The sequence below is a fragment of the Sinocyclocheilus anshuiensis genome, unplaced genomic scaffold (assembly GCF_001515605.1).
Source record: "Sinocyclocheilus anshuiensis isolate Anshui unplaced genomic scaffold, SAMN03320099.WGS_v1.1 scaffold2205, whole genome shotgun sequence".
Lineage (NCBI taxonomy): Eukaryota > Metazoa > Chordata > Actinopteri > Cypriniformes > Cyprinidae > Sinocyclocheilus > Sinocyclocheilus anshuiensis.
In genome coordinates this window covers 167103-174128 of record NW_015551115.1, presented here as the reverse complement: position 1 = coordinate 174128, position 7026 = coordinate 167103, and the positions used below count along the sequence as shown (strand labels likewise).

At 38.2% G+C, this 7026-nt stretch overlaps 2 long non-coding RNA genes across 2 annotated transcripts in view; one reads left to right on the top strand and one right to left on the bottom strand.

The window, feature by feature from the left end:
• Positions 1-1824, bottom strand: part of LOC107662999 (uncharacterized) — a 17074-nt gene extending 15250 nt beyond the window's left edge. Inside the window, exons 1-2 of the long non-coding RNA XR_001631268.1 lie at positions 1811-1824; positions 1034-1038 (exon numbers count right to left, since the gene is read on the bottom strand). This is a non-coding gene — a long non-coding RNA (uncharacterized LOC107662999). The remainder of the gene's footprint in view (positions 1-1033; positions 1039-1810) is intronic.
• The window catches only part of LOC107663000 (uncharacterized), a 19361-nt gene extending 15303 nt beyond the window's left edge, over positions 1-4058 (top strand). The window contains exon 3 of the long non-coding RNA XR_001631271.1: positions 4048-4058. This is a non-coding gene — a long non-coding RNA (uncharacterized LOC107663000). The remainder of the gene's footprint in view (positions 1-4047) is intronic.
• Positions 4059-7026: the final 2968 nt, after the last annotated feature.

Genomic DNA, 7026 nt, shown 5'->3' with positions numbered 1-7026 from the left:
GCATTCAAATAATGCATCTCATAATCTTGTACTGCAGTTATATCTGATCAAATGCACATTATTATTCTTTAGCTTGGGTTAAACAAATAAATGTTACTTGGTTGGAACAGCAGCTACGCTAATTATGTCTATTTGTTTCTCTGTTTTTGCCATGGGATTGGCATCCCGTGGTAACTAGGATTTACACAAGCTTCAGTCTGGATCCAGAACACCTGAGAAGAGATGATGCTAACCCCTCAGAGGACCTCAGATGATGCCAACCATGAAACAACATACAGAACTACCAAATTTTGATATAAGTTTGATTGCATCATATAATAATTGCTGTTAATAGTGTTCATCATCTGTTTGATTACATCTTTAATTGATTTTTCTGTACATTTCTGCCATATGTACATTAACTGACAGTCACCACTGATAAGCTACTACTAAATATTGTTGAAACCTAATTTGCTGTAAAGTTGCTTTGCAACGATTTATATTGTGAAAAGCGCTATACAATTAAACTTGAATTGAATTTAATATTGAAATGGAGAAGCGCCAGATTGCAATCTCCTCCTCATCGGAAAGGGATAAAGGTATCTTCCCAAAAGACACTCCTTAATCTGAGTCTCCGGCCTGCAAGGGTGAGACACTAACAAATAAACCAGTACTGAGTTTGTGTCCCGAAAGGGAGAGACAAGTTCTGAGCTACAAGTTCTGAGTCTGTCAGGGAAAAGACACTAACAGAGCAAGTTCTGAGTCTGAGTACTGGAATGGAAAAGACATTAAAAGATACACTGTTCTGAGTCTGAGTCCTGTTACCAGGAAGACAGCAACAGAAACAAACCGTTCTGAGTCTCCTGCCTGCAAGGGTGAGACAATAGCAGATCAACCTCCGTTCTGAGTCTGAGTCCTGTCAAGGAAAGGACTGCAACAGATCACCAACGTTCTGAGCCTCTGGCCCGTGAGGGAAGAGGCAATAACAGACACCTAGTCCTGAGTCTCCAGCTTCGAGGCAGCAACAGACATGACCACGTTCCCTCCAAGGTACCTTTGCTTGTGTGTTCCAGGCTAAGGACCTTCTGCACCTACTCCAGGGCCACATCTGCGTGTTCCAGATTCTAGGACCCTTTGGTGCTCCAGGAGATCAGCATCCTTCAGTGCTTCGTGTTCAAGGCTGTCGAAACGGATTCCTGCTCCTTTCCCCACTGCATTGTTACCAGCACAACCAGTGGATGAAGTCACCGCCATCGGACTGCTCACTCGACCACAGAGAACGTAACTGTCACTTATCCAAACCTCTTCCAGAGACCTTGGCATTGATGTATATTATCAGTATATGATTTTCTCATTTACATTCGATATTATATAGCTGATTGCAGTCTATTTTATTACACTTGTGTCTTCCTTGTGTTGATGATACAGAAAGAGGTTCTACAAGTTAGAGATCCTACCAAGCTTTGTTATGTGATGTACTCATAACCACACCTTAAGGGACATGTGATCCAAATATCATAACGTCATTGGTGACGCGAGTATCCATCACCACACTATTTCGCCTCCCTAGGTTGGTGAAAGCAAAATTCACTACAGTGTATAAGATATAATAATATATTAAGATATTAATAATATATTAAAATATGAATAAAAAAGATATAAATAGATACAGAGCTGCCACCTCTCACGGATTCAGCATGAGACAGTCATAATTCTGCCTTTATAACTAAATTATTCATTACATGAATGTCCCGAATAGATTCTTAAATATGTTTGTAGCCTTCTTACTGATTTATTTTTTTTTTTTGTGGATTTAACAGACGTACAAGACAAACAATACTGTAAGCACTAATCTCCGCGCCTACATGTGATGCACCCCTGCGGAAAAAAGGCAGATGCTAAAGGTGTGGGATTTAGTTGTATTCTAGTGAATAAGCAATATTTGCAGTGTTCAGGTCAGCCGCTATAAAGCTATTGTCATTGTAGAGTTAGAAGTGGTGAATGCGGTTTACGGGTTTCATAGAAAGAGTATGATCAGAACAGAGCGATCAGCTTGAAATTATTTAATCGAATAAAGTTTAAATGCTTGAATTTGCTTCTTTTTATATTATACACCCCTGATATAGACAATCTCGTAAATTAATATGCAGTAGATTAACATTTCATTTTGATGGGTTTATGCTCTCTGTAGACAACAATTGTCGTCACGGTCATTTAATTTAATCAATTTGCTTTTTATTATATATTATATTATTAAGTTATGTCAAAGGTCAAATAAATTAGACACAGCACCTTAAAATTACAAGCTGCAAATGCATGATAACCACTTTTGTGTGTACAATGTACAGGTCAGGTACTGTATAAAGGATGTTTTTGCTCAGGTAGATGAACTGTCTGCCAAACAGAGAGGTTTTGCTAAGACAGAAAAACAAATAGAGGGAACAATAAGTTTAAAAGTGAACTTTAAAATAATTTCAAATAAATTTTTTTTTTTTTTTTTTTTTTTTCTTGTGTAAATTTGATGTCTATCAACAAATATTAATTTAGTCAAATTGACCTGTACATTGTGTGTACAATGTACAGGTACTGTATAAAGGATGTTTTTGCTCAGGTAGATGAACTGTCTGCCAAACAGAGGTTTTGCTAAGACAGAAAAACAAATAGAGGGAACATTAAGTTTAAAAGTGAACTTTAAAATAATTTCAAATAAATGTTTTTTTTGTAGCTCCATCTGCTCAAGCTCTCATCGTCTTCTTAGGGAACACAATCTACGGGTGTTACGTCTTCAAACTTTTTGGGTTTTGGGGCCCTTCATCTGCTTCACTGGATTTGTGCGTCTCCACTTGGTTTCATTTTCATGGTTTTGAGTTGAAGTGCAACAAGGCGAATATATATTTTGAGCATGGCAATTAGCCAGTGCTGAACTGAGAAGAGATATTTGAATGAACCGTAAAAACTTTCCACATAATTTTCCTACTTTTGGGTTGGATCTTTCTACACTTATGGTAAGTCTTGTGATCAATTTAATCAATTTGCTTTTTATTATATGTTATATTATTAAGTTATGTCAAAGGTCAAATAAATTAGACACAGCACCTTAAAATTACAAGCTGCAAATGCATGATAACCACTTTTGTGTGTACAATGTACAGGTCAGGTACTGTATAAAGGATGTTTTTGCTCAGGTAGATGAACTGTCTGCCGAACAGAGAGGTTTTGCTAAGATAGAAAAACAAATAGAGGGAACATTAAGTTTAAAAGTGAACTTTAAAATAATTTAAAATAAATGTTTTTTGTTTTTTTTTGCTTGTGTAAATTTGATGTCTATCAACAAATATTAATTTAGTCAAATTGATTTTGTTCCTTCTTTTTGCACTCTGTCTGGTTAAATAATGTTCTTGCTTTCTTTCTCTGTGTCTTTGAAGTATTGAGACAAATAACAAATAACAGTGACAAGACAACTTGTTTTCTGAAATGGAAATATGTGCATGACTTTTGATTCATAATATTTGCACATAATCAGCTCTTTAATCTCTCAATTAAACAGCATAAGCATTCTGCCAGAACCTGACACCGCCACTGACCCACATTAAAGTCCCACAGCAGTTTGTCATGTGGCTTTCTCATAAAAGTGCCTGACGTTCTGACATGCTTTCTCATACTTTTGACACTGTGAAATTCACCTGCTAAATAGAAAATGTACATGTATCTGATGTTTTCAGGGTCTTCATTTTAGCCCCAGTCGTGAAAATTAACTTTTAGTTTTTTTTTTAAATTTATTTTTCATTATCTACACTTCATCTAAGCGTCACATAATCTAAACTGCATAAAAACTAGTTTCTGTTTCTTTATTAGCGTAGCCTAACAGCAACAAAAACCCTCAAATGCATTTAAGAGAATGCTGTCATACGTGACGTTTTACTCCACAAAACTGCATTTTTAGTCTCTCTTAGCTGTTTTTAGGCTTGTGAATGTTTAGGCCTATGCTAAAACATTGATCTTAAGATATTTGAAGAGCTGTTAACTGGGACTAAAAGCCAGTTGGACTTCTCTTGCTCTGAGATAGAGTTTGTTTGGTTAAGTGTACATTGATAAAGGTTAGGTTCATCAGGTTTGGAGTCAGGCAAAGATACTTGGTATTGTTTTTGTGCATTGATTTTATGAAATCACAAGACTTTCATAACCTAAAATGACAGCAACCTAGATCTTAAGACTTGGCCTCTTGTTTTATCTGTCCTCGCTACAACGCCATTTTGAGGAAGTGTGGCACAACAATAAAGACCTCTTTTTTTTCCTCTACAGACTTGTTGTGTGTAGATTTCTGGATCCGGCCCCCTTCCGTACACACAACGACCCATCTAACCCTTTGCCCTCTCTCACACACACAAGCACCCTCATCCTCCCTTTCACCCAGCCCTTTTTTTAAGACACACGTAATGCTTTTAACATAATTCAGCCCATTGTTTGTATCTGAACCAGACCCTTATCCCCCCAGTCAAATAAACAAAGAAGGGAGAGCCGCTGTAGTCCCTAAGCGAGCCAGGTGTTTTCCACTGCCAGCCTGCTCCCTAATAATTAAGGCCTCGTGCTGCAGCTGCCTGCTAAGGCCTCTTTTGTGTGGCTCCATTGTTGACCGCACACCCCTCGTTTATTCATGAACCGAGTGAGGGAAGACCTTTTGGACAGCCACTAGCTTATCCCCACACTCCCTTAGATTATCAACTGTGTGTGTGCATCTGAGAAAGCGAGTGAGAGTGTGTGTCAGTATTTACACTCAATTGTGAGCTCTCTGCGCTCTCATTGGTCCACACACAGCAACTGGCCTATCGTGGAATGGTAGACATTGTAGCTCCATCTGCTCAAGCTCTCATTGTCTTCTGAGGGAACACAATCTACGGGTGTTACTTCTTCAAACTTTTTGGGTTTTGGGGCCCTTCATCTGCTTCACTGGATTTGTGCGTCTCCACTTGGTTTCATGTTCATGGTTTTGAGTTGAAGTGCAACAAGGAGAATATATATTTTGAGCATGGCAATTAGCCAGTGCTGAACTGAGAAGAGATATTGTAATGAACCGTAAAAACTTTCCACATAATTTTCCTACTTTTGGGTTGGATCTTCCTACACTTATGGTAAGTCTTGTGATTTTTTTTAACCCTATTTTGTCAATTGTCAGCTGTCTTGTGTTTAGTGCATTAAGCGTCTATGTAACAGATTCTTCATTTTTTTTAATGCAACATTTATTTCTCAGATTGAATGCACATATTTCCTCCATGTTGAATTAATATTTTATTTAATGTTTTTTGCTCACTAGGTGTTAGTAGTAACTATTACTCTAGTATTTCACTTGCCTTTGCTTGGTTTGTGGGACACGGAGGCTCTTGTAGGAACAGGTCTCAGAATATCTTAAGGACAGCTGTCATAGAGATTCTGCTATGTATTAGTGCTGATTTACACTTTCTTTGAAAAGAAAAATGGGAAGGACATCATTGCAGATATCTTTTAGAGACTGGAAAAAAGGACTGTTTTGGCTTGCTTTGCCGCTCTTTAAAGTTTTGCAGGGGAACTGGAGGCCCTTTACCTTCTCTTTTTTAATAACTGGGTTCGTTGATGTATGATGTGCTTCAGGTTATGTGGGGATGAAGGATAGCTGAAACATTTTCAGAAAGTGTTTATGTGTGAATTTGAAGTGGACATCAGGAATCACAGAAGGAGGGTGACTGCATTTCAGAATAAAGACAAGATTTCCCTTTGTGTCACATGACCCCAGTCGGTTAAGAAAATGCAGCGCCTGACTCTTTTGGGTGCTGGAGAAGTAGAATACCAGTTTTTGTTCCCCAGTGGCCTCAGTAGACATCTGTTGCCCTGCTGGCCCCCCCAGTCCTCGCTTGACAACGGCACTCTCCTTTGTCTGCACAGGGCTGAGTAGACAGCTTAGAAGACGTTCCTCATAACCTCAATAACTTTCCAACTGTATTTACCCTAACCCTACCCCAAACCTAACCCTCACTCAAAACATTCTGCAGTTTTAGATACAAAAATAAAATAAAAAAAAGAATTATGTATGAGTTATAAGCTTGTTTCCTCATGGGGAAAAATGTCTCCACAAAGTCATTGTGGTATTAACTGTCAATTTACTGGTATTACTACCCTTGGGGGGGAGGGGGACATTTGGTCCCCATAATGTAGGGATTACCAGATACACACACACGCACACACACACACACACACACACACACACACACACACACACACACACACACACACACACACACTTTTAGAAACACTACTCATTCTCTTAAACTTCACACACCCTATCTCTCTCACACACGCATACACATTCAGTTAAATCAAACAGCATGTGTAACATAGTCATTACTCATTAATGACAAATGGTCCATGCCTGGCTTACTCACTGTCAAAGTTTGAAAAAGGCCTACAAATCAAAAGTGATGCTATTGGCAAACTCATGGCTGGAGAGGCTATATGGTTCAATGTTTTTTTTGTGTGTATGTTAAACCAGTAGGCATGCACAAACAAACACACACACACACACACACACCAGAGATTGAGCAGCTCACACATCCAGGAGCAAAGAAACTTGTCAACACTGCCCCACAACTTTTATTAATAACAGTTAAATACTATATCGCTATTTTCCAGCAACGAGAGGATAAGATCGCTGTTTTTGAAGTAAACTCACTCTAAAAAAGAGAAACACACAGACGCGCACACATGCACTTTCATCTTTCTCTCTCTCTCGAATTGGCAGTATTTGAGAAAAGGGTTTAGAGATTTATAATTATTGGGGATACTAGCCCTCCTCAATGTCCCCTGATCAGACATGAAAATATGTTGTAGGACTATCGTGCAGTCTGTAATGATATGACGTTAGCAAACTTTAGTGATTTTTTCCAAACATTTCTTTGAGTAACATCACCGTAAATATGAACTCACGATTGAAAGTAACATAAAACAAATGATTACTTTTCGTTAAAATCTTTATTAATGCCCAGAAAAGCTTACATTTATGTGTCTTTTTGTTCGCTC